The sequence below is a fragment of the Anser cygnoides genome, chromosome Z, assembly GCF_040182565.1.
Source record: "Anser cygnoides isolate HZ-2024a breed goose chromosome Z, Taihu_goose_T2T_genome, whole genome shotgun sequence".
In the NCBI taxonomy this organism is placed as follows: domain Eukaryota; kingdom Metazoa; phylum Chordata; class Aves; order Anseriformes; family Anatidae; genus Anser; species Anser cygnoides.
Window position 1 is genome coordinate 18339266 of NC_089912.1, and position 18849 is coordinate 18358114.

Sequence of the window (18849 nt, forward strand, 5' to 3'; positions counted from 1 at the left end):
AAATAAGAATTTACTTGCTAAATTCAGAGGAGAAGTTACTGCTTTGTTATAGAAAAAAACTTCTCCAAAGTTTTGGTGGAGGACAGAAAACTAATTTATAGTACATTCAGTTCAGGGGTGTCTAGGTGACCGTACTTTCTACTGCATAGTATTAGATCAACTTTGTACTGATTAGGTAGAACTAAGCTATTGTGAGAACGTAACATCTAAATTCTACCAAAGAGCCAGCATTCTTCATGCATTGGAGAAGTTTAGTTATATTACCCAGTTTACTCTTATGAATAATATTACTTAATATGTCAGCTGAACTGCTTCCAGTTGTGCGGATCTAACCTGTAGCATATACAAAGAAATCAGCTGTTTGTTTAACGTAAGCTCTTAAGTAGTTGGCAGCTATTGCAAGTCATTACAAGATTTGACTGAATTGAAATTGCTTTTACCTTAATATAGTATGCTGCCACGTGAAGATATACAGACCTTTGAAATATATATAGACGTGTTTAGGCAGAGTCTATCTTTTTGTAGCAGGTTGCTGGGAGGTTTCTATAGTAGAGCATCAAACCACATTTTTATTAAATAGGAGGCTGAGCAGATGCATTAAAGCGATAACCTTGCACAAGGTTTTGCATAAGGAAGGAAGAATATTTTGCAGTCTAGAAATGGAGAAGGCACTTTGTGGGCAAGAAAAAAATCAATTACGTCATTTTTGCAGTCTGACTGATGTTCAGTAGTTAGTCCTGCTGCTACTTAAATTTATTTTTACTATAAATGAGAATGTTACACATCTATTAAAAGTTAGTAATTGATAAATTATTAACAATTAATTAATAGAAAAGGAGTTACTGGGTTCTTATTTACATTTGCAAAGTGGTGCGATAGTACATACTCTGAAGAAACTGTAATTGAATCAATTACTATATTTTGTAATTATGTGTAATTCAATTCAGATAGTGTTCTGAGATCCCTAAATGAAAGGGACAACACCTTTTTACAAAAGAAGAGTTTCTCAGCTTTGGGAATGAGAATGCAAAATTGAAATAATTATGCATGTGTTGGAAAAAAAGAAAGATGAAGAAAAAAAATGAAGAAAGTATGGATGTTTGCAGGATGATTGATGGCAAGCAGGAATTCTTTTTCATTACTAATGTTAATTTCATAATAATCAAATACAAATTTATTATTTTTGAAGAATCAACATGTGATTCTTACTTTAAATAATTGTATATTGATCACAACTAAAAGGCAGAAAATCATGCTTTTTTAAAGATCATTTCCACTTCATATCATACTTAACTCCAACAGATTACAGTATCATCTTCTTTCTGAAAGAAAGTAAAAGACTCCCAAAGGATGATGTCTCCATTTAAAGAGAAAACTTGTTTCTTCAGTAAAGAGAAGCTGGACTAGACATGGAGAAAAACTGAACTAACGGAGAAGATGCCTTGGTAGTTAAAGAAAATCCCTTATTACTGCATTATATAATATGTATTTTTTTAATTGGAGTGGATGAAATGTAGTATAACCTTTAAATAGTGCATTAATGTATTCCACTCAATTTGACAATAGCATGACAATTAACAGATGGAGGGAAGACATTTACTGAGATTAGGAATACAACTGTCATTGACTCATAATAACTTTTTAAAGAAGTTGATATGTCAGGATATACATATTTTTAATCAAAACTGAAGTGTCGATATATTCACATAAGAAGTAATAGTCCTCTGGAAAGCCTTGCCAAAAAACATGGGTGCAAAAATTTTACGTAAGTATAAAGAAATATGGGACAAACTTGTGCAAAGATGCCCATTGAAGGTTATTAAATAGATAAATGCAAATGAGGCACAAGATACCCGGTCGGAGTCCGGGGGAGTGCTTGATGGGAATGAACATATAGAACAAATCTGAAAAAGAATGGTTTGTTTTGTTTTGTTTTGTTTTGTTTTGTTTTGTTTTTTAAATGTTCAGATTTCAATATATAATTATCTGCTTAATTTCGCTTCTCTTCTGTCTTCTATTCATGTAAGAGGAACTGCACCTACACAGGATTTAGTCTGCTGCTGCAGCCCTTCATTTTTTTTTAAAATCTTCATAACATTTATCTGAATCGATGTGGATATGAACTGGAACATTGGGGGCTGGAAAGCTAATTATATTTTAAAGGAAACTGTAAAATATACTAATTTCTACTACCTTTCATGTTGCAGATCTTTGTTCCATAATTACTTGTGTTTCATCCATTATCTGATTTTCTCGAATTCATCAGGTTTTGTGTTAAAATGAAGAGCCAGTTGAGTCTATTACTTTAATTCTAAACAAAAAATGTAATGGCAAAGTGTATATTTTCACCATTATTTATTTATTTATTTATTTATTCAGTAATACAGGCACACGTGTATGGATTTTTTCTGTATTCTATTTACACTTTTAAAAAATGAATAATAATTGATAATTTCTGAAAGCTAGACCTCCTGTTTCAAGAAGTGGTTTCAGGTATCATTGACAACACTCCCAGATCATTTGAAAGAGAGTGCTTAAAGTACTTGCCTGCAAACAGACAAAAGGAGAAGAGGAAGTCTGAAGAAAGGTTACTAATTAAAATTGATGGAATATATATGGAATATATAGAAAGTTATGGGTAGCAGAGTGTGACAACAGGTGCTTTTTTTCTGGAGGGTCTAGGTGCTTTCAAGTTCGAGAAGTAAGTTTTTAAGGGGAATTTGATTGTGGCTTTGGGACCTCCTTGGGTTTGGAGTGAAGTATAGGATTAAATTTGCCTCCATTTTCCAGATCCTTTGATTTGTGGTATTGCAGCAGAAGATGGCTTCCTTCTCCAAGGTTGCATCTCAGAGTTACATGGCAATACCAGATACTCCTGTGGGATGCTCTGGTTCTCTTAAAGTCTTGTGAAGTTGTTCGTAACACAGGAAATTGCATTTTGTATCCCAGATTTCCTTAATCATCACCTTTCCCCGTTTAATTTATTTTTTTGGCATCTGTCACTTGTTCTTGGGTAAAAACAGGTAAATGTTTTTTTAAAATAATATCACTTATTTGCATTCTTATGTCTGCATAAAATACGTGCATCAGTGTTGCCATGAATGTAGTTTGGGACAAAAGGTTTGCATATTGAGAAAATTCATATTGTCAGTCAACTAGCTGTACAGACATGTGACCTACTCATGTTAAGACTAGCATTCTGATGCCATGCTAATAACCTAATTGCTATTAATATATTCTGCCTGGTTCTGACCTGTTTTGTTTAGAATGCACATTGGTTTTTAATGTGTGTGACATTTAAGGGTTATGGATTAAAAAATTAAATTTTCCAAAATAAAAAATACCTCATGCATTTTTAATAGAGTTTACAAAAGAGCTGCTCTATATTTTCCCTCTAGCAAGATGGTACAGCATTGAATTAAGTGTCAGTACTTCTGTGGCCATGTAAGATTTAATATTCTGGGCAAAGATATTAATTGTCTTCTGGAACGGACAGATGGATTTGCTTAAAACCTACTTGTTAATTAATTGGATATTTTGAAAAATGAATAATATTTTAAAATGAGATTTCAGATTTAATTCTTTGATGGAAACATCTTTATATTGTAGAAGAGTCTTTTTTTTTTTTTCTTTTTTCCAGAAGTGTATATAGAGGGCCAGAAGAAAACATTACTTTGTGATTTATACATTTTCATTTGGAGTGTGAAAGTAGAACCTAGGTAGTGTAGAAAGTCAAATTATCTCTCAAGTAAAAAGCATCCGACCTTGGCTTAAAAATAAATAAAAATATCCTAAGAGTCAAGCTGATACTCCCGTATCAGGACCATTACTTTTTAAATGACATAGATGGTGGGATCAAATGCACCCTCAGTAAGTTTGCAAATGACACCAAGCTGAACGGTGGAGTTTACATGATAGAAGGAAGGGATGCCATCCAGAGGATCTGGACAGGCCTGAGAGACAGGCTCACATGCACTTCAAGGTCAAGTGCATGAACCAAGCAGGCCAAGTGCAAAGTCCTGAACCTGGGTCAGGACAGTCACCAAGATCTGTACAACCTGGGGGATGAATTGAGAGCAGCCCTGTGGGGAAGAACTTGGGTTTACTGGTAGACAAAAAACTGAATATGAGTCGGCAGTGTGCCCAGAAGACCAATCATATCCTGGGCTGCATCAAAAGCAGCATGGCCAGCAGGTCAAGGGAGGTGATTGTCCCCCTCTGCTCTGCTCTTGTGAGACCGCACCTGGAGTGCTGCATTCAGCTCTGGGGATCCCAGCACAAGAAGGACGTGGAAGTATTAGAATGAGTCCAGAGGAGGGCCGGGAGGATGATCAAAGGACTGGAGCACCTCTCCTGTGAAGACAGGCTGAGGGAGTTGGGGTTGTTCAGCCTGGAGAAGAGAAGGCTCCAGGGAGACCTTACAGCAGCCTTCCAGTACCTAAGGACGGCCTACAGGAAAGCTGGGGAGGGACTTTTTGTCAGGGAGTACAGTGATAGGGCAAGGGGTGACAGTTTTAAACTAAAAGAGGGTAGTTTTAGATTAGATATAAGGAATAAATTCTTCACTCAGAGGGTGGCGAGGCAGTGGAACAGGTTGCCCAGAGAAGCTGTGGCTGCTCCATCCCTGGAGGTTCAAGGCCAGGCTGGATGGGGCTTTGGGCAACCTGGTCTGGTGGGAGGTGTCCCTGTCCATGGCAGGGGATTGGAACTGGAGGATCTTTAAGGTCCCTTTCAATCCAACCCAAAGCATTCTAAGATTCTAATTAAAACAACAACAACAACAACGAAAAACATAAATTGCAGTTATGAAATCATGTGTGAGGCAAGTTACTACTCTTACAATCTCCTTAGCTTTTTCAAAAATTCCACTTTTAAGACTTCAGCCTTTAGTATTGAGAATCAAGGGGTAACAGTCAACAAAAGTGTTTGCAAGCCATTTCATCTTTCAGGGAAAGGAAGAACTAAACATAGGAACTGTGGTTAGGTAAATGTTATGAAGAAAATATTGGGCTGTATAGCTAATTTAACCTCATGCTATGCTGTAGGTGATGCACAAACCTACAATACTAGTATATATTTGGTAAATTCTTAGACATTCTGGAAAGCTTGAATATATATATAGAGAGAGAGACAGAAAGAGAGAGAGACTGTTTTTTTCATTTACTCTTGTAGCTCTTTTAATCTACAGTGCTGTAGGATTCGTTCAACATGTACATTAAAAACTCTTACTTTCCTCCCTTTCCCCTCCGATCCACCAAAGTATATCTTAACCAAATAAATTTGCTTTGGGCTAGGAATTTACATAAAGTGTGTATGCCCACAAGAATATTTCATTTTTATTAAAAAGAAAACTCTTAACAAACAGGTTACTTATTACTGGATTGCTCCCATAAGATCATTCAGAACAGCTTGAATTGACAAAAATGTTTAAAAGGACACAATACAAGAATTTGAACAGATGCTGCAAGTATGCACCTAATATTTATCCACAGGTTTTAGGATCAGTTTTTACCTTTAATAATGGATTTTCTAAACACATGATGGTAGTGGGTGTTTCTGAAATTGTATGAATAGCCTTCCTGATAAAGCAACAATAAATGTTCATGATAAATAGCTATACTGGTGAGAATATTGGGCACAGTTTGAGGCTTAAAACAAGTGAATTAGAGATCCACTAATTCTTTCAATTTGTTTATTTAGTAGAAGGTTAAAAAAAAATATTGGAGTGCTTTTATCACTGTAAAACGTATGTATTTTAGTTTTTTGAAAATCTAATTTTTTTTTACATTTCTCTGCATTACAAATGAACCACTTTGGTCAAACCCTTGTTCAGTAGGAATAAAGTGATTGTGGTGTGCTTTTTTTTTTTTCTTTTTTTTTTTTTTTTTTTTTTTGCTGTACCAACTCTACTCTATATTGGTCTTTCACCATACTCCATCAAAATTCCTTTTGATAGCATTAGAAGATTAGAAGTCTGCTAGTAGAATTGCTCTTTTTGTCAGTCTCTTGTAATAACGAAAGTAGTAAACTGTCCTTGCTATAAGAAAGTTCTCTGTTCTGCCTTCCTGTACCATACGTTGTTGTTTTACGGTTCTGTTCCTAAGACATAACAACAGTGCCCTTCTCTTCATGCCCTGCTCTTCAAATATGCATATGGAAAAACAGCGTTTGTTTACAGTGCTAAGACTCTCTTGGCCACCTATCTGGATAAGCGAAAAGTTCATTTCTTAAAGATTACATATTCAGGCTGACAAAATATGCAAACTTAAGTTGTTTTTTTCCCTGAATCCTGTGGGTTGACTGAGACCCCTGCAGCTGCTAGTGTAGTACTTTAGAAATACAGGAACAAACCATCATTGAAGCCCAGGTACCACCTAGTTGAGAATTACAGGGATTATGAAAGAAGGACTGTCTTTTCTTCTCATCTCCTCTATCACAGAGTGACAGCAGGGCTGATCAGCAGCTGCTGTTGCAGGCTCTTGATCCTGATGTCTTTCTTTTCCAAGGTATCCATTGACTTCTGGGTAGATTTGTGTGAACAAATTGCTTTCTTTGTAATCCTGTCACAATTGATCCTCCTGCTTTTTATAGGCTATGAAACCATGACATGTTTAAACCACAGTGGTCAGGGTAGAAAAGAGGGGGGTTATGACAAAGTTATATTTTGTTCTAAAATTATTGCAGTATGTTGTATTGTCAACTGCAGTCATTCAACCAGAAAGAATTTAAGAGCTGCTTGTAGTCAGCAACCAAGAACTCAAAGAAGTTTGGGAACCTGGGATTTTATGAAGCAACGAAGGTAAATTGTCTCAAAGTTTCATTAATTTATGTAGGTAGCATGAAATATCATAATCTAACTGCAGTTTCTGCATAATTTTATTTTAATTATGTAAGTTTTGAATATTCACCTCTGTCAGTGTTTAACATGTCATGTTTTCTGAAAACATATTATTAGTAAAATGCGGTAAAATTATATGGGAAAAAACAACTGCTTAGGAGATGATGCTAAGGTTCCATTAAACAGAATTGTGGAAAATGCAGTATTTTCTAGTAGATTTTATTACTACCATCAGAATAATGGTCTCAGATTCCTTCTGGTATAGCTTCATAGTGGTAAAGTATTCCAGGGAACATTTGGGTAAAAGCTTTCAGCAAGGTGATTTATAGATCCATTTAGATATTTATCTTCAGTCTTCGTTCTCTTGTTTGCTTGGAAATATTGCCAAATACTGGCCTGCAATTAATGTTTTCAGTTCATATATAAAGAATCCATAGTCAGTCAGCACCTGAAGAAGAAATTAAGTCTAATGAATGGCATGGTTTCACTGTTAAGTTTATGCCATGGTGTCTAGGCATCATTTCACAGTCATTAATACTGTATCTCTGCTCTACTGGATTGCTCACAGAAGAATTGTGACGTGGGGTATATGGTTGCAGTTCTGTCACGTTATGTAGTATATATACAGCTAATACAGAGTTCATGCAAGCCTTTTGCTTTTATGCTGGCTTTATTCTGAAATAATAGACTGTGCAACCACTAATGCGAAAGTAACCTGTTGACTTTCTCTTAAACAGTTTAAAAGTTGAAGTGAATCTAGCACCTTGTGTTACGTGACTACAGCATTTTGATCCTACACCAAGAGTCCTGAGGATAGGTGATGCTCTGAATGGTGTCTAGAGTCATAACTGACTAATAACAGCATGTTTTTTTATCCAAGAGCTCTTGGCTTTTGGGGTATTCAGCCCTGTCTTGCCATTTATGGATGTTCTGTACTATTGATAAAGTCTATTGTGCTGGATTACTTTTTCCATTGTTTAAAAATTATTAATTGAACTCCAGTTGCAGCGCTTTTAAACTGATAGTGATAGGCAAGCAAGAGGTCAGCAAAGTCTTTGGATCCCCAGAATGGCAATTCAACAACCTTGTCACTTCTGAATTTTACTGGCGTACTACTGTAGTGGGTTTACATGGAAAGGTTTTGGTAGCAGGGGGCCATAGGGGTGGCTTCTGTGAGAAGGATCTAGAAGCTGCCCCATGCTTGGTAAGGGCCCCACTGCTGATCAGAGCTGAGCCAATAAGTAAGTGATGTTGTTTTGCACCTCTGTGAGAGCATATTTCAGACAACAACAAAAAAAAGCGCTGCACCACACACAGCAGCTGGGAGAGTGAGAGGAGTGAGGAACAGCCTTGCAGGCACCAAGGTCAGTGAAGAAGAAGGGGGGAGAGGTGCTCCGGGTGCCAGAGCAGAAGTCCCTTGCGGCTTGTGGTAAGGACCATGGTGAAGCAGGCTGTCCCCCTGCAGCCCATGGAGTACCACGGTGGAGCTGGGTTCCACGCTGCAGCCCGTGGAGGAGACCACGGTGGAGCAGGTGGACCTGCACCGACAGAGACTGCGGCCTGCGGAAGACCCCTGCCAGAGCAGATTCTGGGCCGGACCTGTAGCCTGTGGAGAGGAGCCCATGCAGGAGCAGGTGACCTGGCAGGAGCTGCTGCCCGTGGGGGATCCAGGTTGGAGCAGTTTGCTCCTGAGGGATGGACCCCGTGGTACGGACCCATATCTGGAGCAGTTCTTGAAGAGCTGCTGCGTGTAGGCAGCCCACGCTGGATCAGTTCAGCAAGGACTGCATCCCGTGGGAGGGACCCCACAGCACAGGGGACAAGAGTGACTGAGAAGGAGCAGCGGAGAAGAAGCGCTATAGACTGACCATAACCCCCATTCCCCTGTTCCCCTGTGCTGCTCGGGGGGAGGAGGTGGAAGAGGGTGGATGGAGGGGAAGGTGCTTTTGGTTTCTTTCCTTTGATTCTTGCTTCTCTAGCTTGTTAGTAATAGGCAATAAATCTTACTATCTCCCTATGCTGTGTCTGTTTTGCCCGTCACAATAATTACTGCACTATGTCCTCGTCCTTATCTCAACCCTTGAGCCCTTTTCATTGTATTTTCTCCCCATTCCTCTTTCAGGAGGGGGAGTGAGAGAGCGGTTGTGGTGAATCTCGGCCGCCCACCCGAGTAAAACCACCACAACTACTAAGCCATATAAATCATCTTGTTGGCTCATGTTGTTACTGGTCAACCAATATCTAATGAAATTACTTGTGCATCCAATTCTATGTCTTTTATGAGTGAGGAACAGTGGCCATTTAAAAGATGTGATTGCCATCTTCTAGAGATTTTAGGTCTTTGAGTCTAGTCCCTGCAAAAAATATCCAGAGAAACTGAATCTTCATGGTTGGATTAAAATTTTATTCCTCATGATGTTTTCAGCTAGGGGATAGTGGTTATTTATTACTAAGTGCCACTCTTTGTTGTGAGGCGGGCTCTCTAAACAGATACAGCCCATAACCTGTAACAAGGTTAACTAAAATCATCTGTTGGGGTACAATTTAGTGCTACAAATGTCACAAACAGAACTGAAATTAGATTCTTCACCCATTGCCCTCTGTTTCAAACTAAATAAACCAACTTCTCCTAGTGTCTCTTCTTGTGTTGTGCATTGCAGCCCTCTAAGCATCCAGGTGATATGGAGCCCCCCCCCCAGTCTGTTAACATCCATTTTAGGTGTATGGAACCTGGCACAGTGTCTCAGGTGAAACACCACAAGTGCCAAACAGAGGAAGATCACTTTCCACTGCTAATGCAGCTCTCTGGGCGGTTAAATGTTCTTTTACTTTGCTTATATGATGGGACATTTTAAGACAAAGATTCTCTTGTCTTGCATGTAGAACCAGAATTGCAGAAGGAAAAAATTTAGCTCCCAAAGAAAAAAAGGAATTAAAATTCTTTCTGGATCTTAAGTATCCTAAAGCTTTCATTCATTGCTGTACCAAATATAGATATTGTTGAATGGTTTGCAGATCTTGACCTCCAATATGTTTACCTTCACATTTAAAACTTTCAAGAAAATATGAACAATTCCTGGAAAAACATTTATGTTCAAATGCAAAATATCACTTTGTATTTTTGCCAAAGTTCTATGTGATGTGGATGTGTAATTTATTCCATCGTTCTTACCTCTTTTAGTATCAGGCTGTGTTCTAGCATTTTAGATTTTAACATCTCTGTATACTTCAGCTTTAGCAAGACCAGTGCCACCAAAACGTAAGTACTGCATTCATCAGCTTGAGAGCTGGATCACCAGCTCTCAATTTAGCTGTTGGAACTGATATTTCTTAGACATCCAGTGATCACAGAATCATTTAGGTTGGAAAAGACCTCTAAGATCATCAAGTCCAGCCATTAACATAGCTCTGCCGAGTCTGCTGATCCCATACTGCATTCGCCTGACCACCAGAATTCTGACTACTTTAGCTGTTTATTTGCAAGGTAAAATAATCCAAAGAGAAGAGATTTTCCAATGAAATCATGTTTTAATCCTTTAAAAATAATGATTCCAAGGATATTGGACTTTATGATCTCATTAAAACAAGTGATTTGCAATTTTAGTAATTCATTTCTCTGCATAGGGCTACAGAATTATTCTGTGTTCAGCAGTCACAAAGCTTTTCTCATTCTTGGAATCTCGTGGCATCTCCCTTTGAGTACATGTTTACCCGTTAATTCTGTTATTCACTAGTAGAAAGAAAAGTGGAGTTCCTCTTAATATGCATTTTCATAAGAATGCTGTCACCTGAGGTCTCAGCCAACAAGATTAAGCAGCATATGTCTGGGTCATCAGTTTATCTGTCAAACTTTTGTTTCCATGGTTCATTTTCCTTCCAGTCAGTACAGTTTTACACAATGAATGCAACCAGAGCATTGCCTTGGTACTAAAACAGGAGGAAATCAACTATAGTCTAAACAAGACTTGTTATGTTTTGAAGAACAGAGGGGTGGACTGACATTCTTATGAAGGTGATCTGTGGAAGCAGAAAGTCTTAATTAAGCCTATGTTTTAGCAAGGAAATATCTTCTTGGACACACTAGGTTTCATTGAATTCTAACTTTATTTCCCATTGCTACCTCTTCGAACAGCACACATTCACCGATTGTTGCTAGCAACAAAGAGTTCAGTCGTATTTTCCAAGTCTTTGCCTTGTCCCATTCTTTTATTTTGATTGTGGCCTTTGAAAGACCAAGTTTTTGTTAGAATTTAGCTAGAATTTCTTACTTACCTCCAAGGCTAGCAGTGTTTGTCACAGAAATGTAATCTCTGTAGACAGTTGCTCAAAGGAGAAAGTAAGTTTTTCACTTTCAGGATGTACTTTGCACATAGGCAGAGGTCAAGCTGCAACATCCAATGTTTATGTGAGGTCCTGATACCTGGAACTTCACTGTCAGAGCAGCTAAGAGAGGTGCTGTGAATGACTTTGCAGTCTCAACTCAACACTGTGACTCCAGAAGACATTGTAGTTGTAAAGAATCCATCTTCACATACCTGTGATGTTGTAGACTAGCAGAGGAATATGTCGGTACACAACTGGAAGAGTTGCAACTGCAGTATGAGAAGTACCTCCTTTTTGAGGTATTTGAGGGTACAAATGATCTAATAAATTATAAAAGGATTCTTCTTCTCTCTCCCTCCTACTTTCTCTACCACCCAGCAGATATACTATATCAAAATGCTGACTGCGGTACTCTAGTTCGTCTGAATTTGTTCTGTGTGACCAGTATGATAAGGTATAGTTGCTTTTAGATGGAAGGCTGATGATACCTGACTGACAAAGTAAAGGGATCACTTACCTTGAAAATGACTTTTTAGTCCATCGTACTAAGTGAAGGGGAAGAATTTTAGCTTTTCAGTCTCTTTTTTGTCTCTGATGTATGCCTGAAGTGAACTTGAACTAGTTCAGTCCCCCCTGCTTTCTCATTTTTCTTAGGAAAATGTGCAAAGAACATAGAAACTTGCTTTAGAGAAAAAAAAATGTGAATTACGAAGATTAAACACAAAACAATTTACTGGGCATGGAAATGCATACCCTGAAGAGGTATAGCAATCCAGAATATGGGAGGACTTACAGCGGGATCAAGATAGCTAAGTTTTCCCTGACATTGATGGGAAAAAAAATCTGTTGTGTAAAAGGAAGCCAGCCTTAAGAGTTGCCATTTAGCCAGTGCAGAAGCAGCTGTTATATGTTCCCTGGTAGTACTGTCTTTACCACCATACTCTTCTTCCTCTGTTTCAGCTAAACTCCCCAATGTATGTAAAAACTGTCCTTACATGTATAAGATCGTATGTGTCATTATTTTAGGATAGAAGTTAATTTTATGTTAAACTACCATACCTGCATATAGTTCTTGTTCCTTTTTGCCTTTACCGGCACCTTACATATGCCTTAAAAAGAAAAAATGTGGCTGTTTTAGACTTGAACATATTGAAAGTCAGTATTACAAACAATCTATTTCAGTATTAATTGGTGTCATTTTAATCTGTCAGAATATTGTAGCACAAGCATTGTAATATATTTTTCTTTGTAAAATTAAGTGTGATGTTAAGACATGTATATGTTAAAAACATTCTTATGACTAAAAAGATGAGAAAAGTTATCTTTCCATAATAGCACTTAAATATTATTTCAAGAACACATATTTTAAACCATTTCATTTGTTTTATATTTTTCTTCTAAATTTAAAATCTGGTAGTCAGCAAATATATTCTTAGCATTCTTTCTATGTCTAAAAGGACAGATATAAAACATATGGAAACATGCTAGGTTATTTTCAAAGTTTCATAAGTTCTTAGATTACAAAATTAAATATTAGTGAATAACCCATATGTTATACTTTAACCTGTGTTGTAATCAGTGTACACAAGATATTAACCAAGTCATAAGCTTTCAGTGTTTTTGAATACTGTGAGGTAGTATCTTAAACGTAGGTTTAAACATCAATTTATGAAATCCTTCATACAGACAAAATAACATTTGTAAACTGACCTGTACCACCTTTGTGACCTTTTTTCCCCATTTTTTCCCCTTGAAAAACTTGTGTGTTAAAAAGCATAGTTTAAATACTAATCTCATATGTTTATGAAATCTATGTTTATGAAAAGATTACACCATATAATATCACTTTTTATTTCTTGCCTTACCATTTCAGTTTGGCATTATGCAATGTTTCTTAACAGAGAAAAATGTAATTAATTGGGAGTTAAATGGATTTGGTTTGAGAGAAAACCATGAAAAGTATCGTGGTTTTATATTCACTGAAACCTTTGTAGCCAGCCTGAGTATTGTACTGCAGCCATCTGTAGAATAATCCAAATCTTGTACTATCGCACTGCTCAGCACCTTTTAAATCAATCTCTATGAACTGTAATTCAATAGCATAGAGACTTGCGGAAAATAAAAAAAAGGATTTAATACCCTCTTTCAAATTGCTAATGTTAGCCAAAACGTTTTTTTCCCCTTCTCTGAGAGGGTACTGCCTATATTTATATTCATATTTTGGCTTTGAAGAAAAACTTTAGTGGTTTGATTTCATCTTCCCTGTACATGTAAGCACGTGGAGTACCTTCTGTCTTTACCAGTCTGTCCATTTTTTTTTTTTGGTAAGCAGTACGAGTTCACACCACACCACTGTATCAAGCTGCAAATAATTTTTCAGCAAAAGTAACAAAGCAAAAGTAATGAAATTTAATTGCCTAAAATCCAAACAGCTAATTTTGCATCATTAGACCATGCATAACCTTTACTGACAAACTGAGAAACAAAAGTTGTTGCTGGATTGTTTCATGCTGAAGTGGTTGTTTCCTCATTGTTTAATGGAACCATTGCCTTTTGGTCTGTTATGCTGCAGGTGATTCATTAACAACAACAACAACAAAGAAGTTTCTTGTTTCTGGTTTGCAGTCAATAAAAAGTGAGTCTTCATTTTGCAGTCATAATCAGAAAAGACCATTCCATCGTTCCTTTTTTTTTTTTTTAATAACTTTTGTAAAAAGGAGACACTTTTATGTTGAATTTGAGAAACTTTGCTTTTAAAGACCTCTTCCAGTTTTTCATCTCTTCTGTGTTGCCTGAGAATTGCTCATGTTCGCTTGTGTCATCTGCTGTCATCTGCTGGTGACGGCGATGTCTTTTTGACCACACTGATGTCAGCATGTCCGTGAGCAAAACAGGTAGCCCAGGTTCAAGCCTTGCTCTGCTGCTTTTGGTGAGGAACAGATACTTTTGAGGAGTCAGGTATTTATTTCTAAATTGTGAGTACGATAGCAAAAAACTGTACATCTGCTTGTGGGGGTTTCACCCTGCTGGGCAGCTAAACTTCACCACAGCTGCCCTGTCTTTCTCCCTCCTCAAAGGAAGATGAAGAGAAAATATGATGGAAGAGTGTTCAAGGTTTGAGATAAGGACAGGGAGATTGCTTACGAATAACTGCCATGGGCAAAACGGACTCATCATAGGGAGATTAATTTAATTTATTGCCTATTACTAACAGACTAGAGAGAGAAAACTAAGAGCAAACTAAAACCACCTTCCCCCCATCCACCCTCTTCTACCTCCTCCCCCACAAGCAGCACAGGGGAACAGAGAATGGGGTCTGTGGTCAGTCCATGATACTTCGTCTCCGCAGCTCCATCACAGTCACTCTCTGCCCCTGCTCCCCGTGGGGTCCCTCCCACGGGATGCCATCCTTCCTGAACTGATCCTGTGGGGGCTGCCCACAGGCAGCAGCTCTTCAAGAACTGCTCCCACACGGCTCCGTACCACGGGGTCCATCCATCCCCCAGGAGCAAACTGCTCCAGCACGGGTCCCCCACGGGTGGGCGGCAGCTCCCCCCAGACCCCCTGCTCCTGCGTGGGCTCCTCTCCACGGGCTGCAGCTCCGGCCCGGGGCCTGCTCCTGCGGGGGCTCTCCATGGGCCGCAGCCTCCTCCAGGCCACATCCACCTGCTCCACCGGGGGCTCCTCCACGGGGGGGCTGCAGCGTGGAGATCTGCTCCGTGTGGGACCCATGGGCTGCAGGGGGACAGCCTGCTTCACCAGGGGCCTCTCCACCGGCCGCAGGGGACTTCTGCTGCGTGCCTGGAGCACCTCCTGCCCTCCTGCTGCACTGCCCTTGGGGGCTGCAGGGCTGGCTCTCACCCCTTTCTCCCAGCTGCTGTAGCCCAGCACTTCTTTCCCTTCCTTAACTCTGCTCTCCCAAAGGCCCAACCAGTGTCTCTCATGGCTCAGCTCTGGCCAGCAGCAGGTCCCTTTTGGAAAAGCTGGAGCTGGCTCTGCTCTGACATGGGGCAGCTGCTGGGCTCTGCACACAGAGCCACCCTTGCTGCCTGCACGCTACCAAAGCCTGGCTACACAGACCCAATACACTGCTCTGTTTCTCAGAGTACAGTAAAACTAATATGTGGCTTCCTTCCTAATACAGAAAATATATACATACATGGATCACTTTTTAAGCAGTCTCATTCCCTGAGAGGTCTGTCTGTGAATCCCTGCAAGATGAGGCTGGTATTTAGCATCCCTCGCTCTTCACAGCTTTCCACCCCCGTCAAGCAGCTGAGGTTTGTGTGCAGGCACCCAGCTGCTCATGGCAAGAATGGCTTGCCCACAAATCAGAGACATGCTTGCTGACAGCCATGAACACGCTTTTAGCACAACAGCAACAACAAAAAAGTGTTTTATCTTTGCCTTGCTGTCCAACAAAATCCAAATTGTTGATACGCTTATTGACCCATCTGAAACAAAAGAACTAATTTACAAATAATCTAATTTTCACATTTTGTAAATATTTAAGCAGGTTTTTTTGTTTGTTTGTTTGTTTTTTGGGCCGGGGAGGGAAGGGTATTTTCATCAGTTAAATTGATTTCACATTGATTTGCATTTCCTTAGATCTTTCCTCTTGCTGCTGGTGTCTTTTATCTGGCCTCTTTTCATGTGCTTCAGTAGAAACAATAGATACTTTCATATTTTCTGGTGGTGAAAAAAGGCTTTTGTGGTAAGACAATACAATGTTTCAGTATCTTACCGAACCAGGTAGGCTTAGAAGCTAACACTTTAAAAAGATGCCAGCTTTCTCCATTCATCTGAAGCCTTCTTAAAGTGTTATTCATTTGTGTGATTATACCATGTAAAATCCCTGTCAGAATGGTTGCTGTAGATGTAGAGGCAGACCACAGTAATCCAAGTTTCTTCTCGCTGGCACAGGAGGTTTTGTCCAGCTTTTCATGGAGACCAGTGGGGCAAGTTACTGAACAGTTTGGATCACAATTTGAGCTTTTGCTAAGTCTGGCTTTCTTCAGACCCATCAGATGCATGTCTGATTCAAACATAAAGGATTAGTAACTCACTGTTAATCATGTTAGCCATGAGCAAGCTTTCTAAGAAGGTCTCTAAACACTTTGTCTGCATCATTGAGCTGCTCTCCTCAAAGGAAGAAATTCTGGCCATTGTGTATATATGATCAAACCTATCTCAATCTGCATGTGATGCTCTAGGGCTGAGCTTCATTGTCCCAACACACTTTTCTAGGTCTCAGTGTTTGCTGCTTGAGTCCATAATCTAAGTTTTCAGTTGCCAATGCTAGGCTAGCATTGTACGTTATACTCAGTTCTGTTAGCAACCTGGAACTGGATTTTTTTCTGAGTACAATAATGGAAATATTTCACAACCATGCCTATATGACGTCTTCTTCGTATGTACTCTGTCAAAAATGAATTTGGCTGTATTCAAATCCGGTGAACAGGTAAGGTCAGAAAAGCTGTAAAGCGTGTCTGGAGCCAGTATGCTGACTGATGAGATCTGTCTGTTTCTTCAGCAGTAGTTCTCTACAAGCACAGGAAGAAAAGTGAGTTCCTAATCAATCAAAGTTAAGTTAAGACTATTGTGTCGGACTTGATGCGAGATATCTTTAGAATGGAAGTGTGAACTCACTGGTCTTCCTTGGCATTTGAAGACTTACATGATAGCCCTGGTGGAATTAAATCAAACACAAAGTTGCAGCTCCCTGTTTTCCTTGCAGTGTTCATGAACATAATTTTTATATACTGTAATTTGTGTGCTAAATAACTTGTGCCATAACAATAAAGATCAAGTAATTTAATTTCTTCTCAGGAATAAAAGGAGTCAAATCAGAGTTTCAAATAAATAAGGAAGTTACATTCTGATGGTTACAAACTGCATGCTATATAAGCAATACACAGCAGTTTTGTCTTCCCAAAGACCATTTTTTCCATATCAGATACAGTGAAATTTAATACAAAGAGAGATTTAAAAAAAAAACAACAAAAAGCTTCTACTGAGATTGCTTCTTCAGACAGTTTTCTACAGTATTATTACAGTAGAATTTGCAAAATTAGGTGAGACATGAAATCAGAAAGTTGTCATGTCTAGAACTTGTGTTCCTTATGTTAATCATTGGCATTCTTAGTAATTGTGTGAAGGCCCATTAGTGAAAGAAAATAACAATTTTAAAATATATCTTGTAGATACTATATTTGGCAATTATACCTACGCATTTTCCTACTGAATCCTGAAATTACAGTGACACATTTGTGCAAACAAATACTTTATGCTGCTAATCATTAATTCTGGGTGGAGACTACTGAGGAATCAGTAATGAACTTAGACTGTGTATAAATATAGATATAGATATGCTGTCTTCAAAAAAAGGGAATAACATCTGAGAGTATATATGAAATACAGAACAGGCATAGAAGGAAGTCAGACTTCCGACAGATCTTCTATGCGCCATTTTTCATACCTAGAACATATGAGGTATCAGTTAAAAAAAAAAGTGCTTTTAAATATTTTATTGTGATAGGATTGCAGTGATACATATACCACCTATTTTCCCCCCAAAATGTAGTAGTTCACTGTGATGCTTTTGTAGAAGAATTTCTTGTAGAAGGATTTAACATAATCTTTGCACAGAAATGACAACCCTACAACTCTAGATTTCTGTTTTTAAGAGATTTTCCATGCAAAGAATATTTTAAAAAACAGCCAGCCTAACTGGATGTTATTTATAGGAATGTAAATTCCTAGTGCATTCAAGGCAAAGTAACCCTCTGCCTGGATACAGCTGTTTGGAAAAAAAAAAAAAAAAACAACGAAAAAAACCTTTGCTGTCCCCCTTTTCTTTAACAAGCTGGTATTTATTCTAACTGTGCATATTGAGGTGAAAATTCTAGTTCTTTGTTTCTCACAGTTTACCTCAAGGTAACTGTCTTGATTTTAAAAGCATTTTTCTCCCATACTGTGAAAAAAGAGTTTTGTCTGTCTCTGGTGTTCTGTGATCTCCCCAGCCTGTGTGGTCTTTTTGGTAATTGCACTCCATTTGTCCTCTGTAGCTAGCTGTGCACCAGTTCAGCCAGCCATTAATGAATATTTGTGTGAGGGTGGGAGGAGAAAATGGGAATGACTGACATTTCTTGTTTGTTTAGATGTCTGTAAGGTCTCCTGCACATCTCCAAATTCCTGCACTTGTTGGCTCACTAGCAGACTGTGCAGTGAGTATGTTCTAGGTGCTTTCCATGAATGCAAGGTTAGATCCTGGGTCTGCTGGAGTAAGGTTATCTGTGTCTGTCTCCAAACCATTCAATTCCAGTAACACTTGATTAGCTAACAAATTAGCTAGGGAGCTAACAAATACATTGAAAATGGAGGGAAGGACATCCATAGTAGGATGCCTCAGCTGCTGATTTTGACCTTCTCAAATACCGTGAGGAATCTGAGTTCCTTATGCTTATTTGAAAAAGAAATACTACTTTAAGGGGAGAATGCAGTATGTGTACAAACTAATGTTCAGGAAGAGAGGGGGTTAGTATGAAGCATGTTCTGTTTTACAGCATTTGCGCGCCAAGGACTTCAAAATGCATGTAATTCAGTTCTAAGGCATGTTTGTGGGTCGTTTTTATTTCACTACAAAAAAAAAAAAAAGTATTTGGTATTGCAGATGGAAATAAGCTTGG

The 18849-nt window shown here is 38.6% G+C and overlaps 1 protein-coding gene across 4 annotated transcripts in view; it reads left to right on the forward strand.

Moving 5' to 3' along the window:
- COMMD10 (COMM domain containing 10) overlaps positions 1-18849 on the forward strand; it is a 120299-nt gene that overhangs the window by 78614 nt on the left and 22836 nt on the right. Inside the window, exon 6 of one of the 4 annotated variants that reach the window (XM_066988703.1) lies at positions 1-17988. This exon is cut by the window's left edge and continues 21080 nt beyond it. The exons of the other annotated variants lie outside the window; for them this stretch is intronic. The gene's annotated coding sequence lies outside the window, so the exon portion shown is untranslated. Of the gene's footprint in view, positions 17989-18849 lie in introns of those variants that run through there. 4 annotated transcript variants of the gene reach the window in all.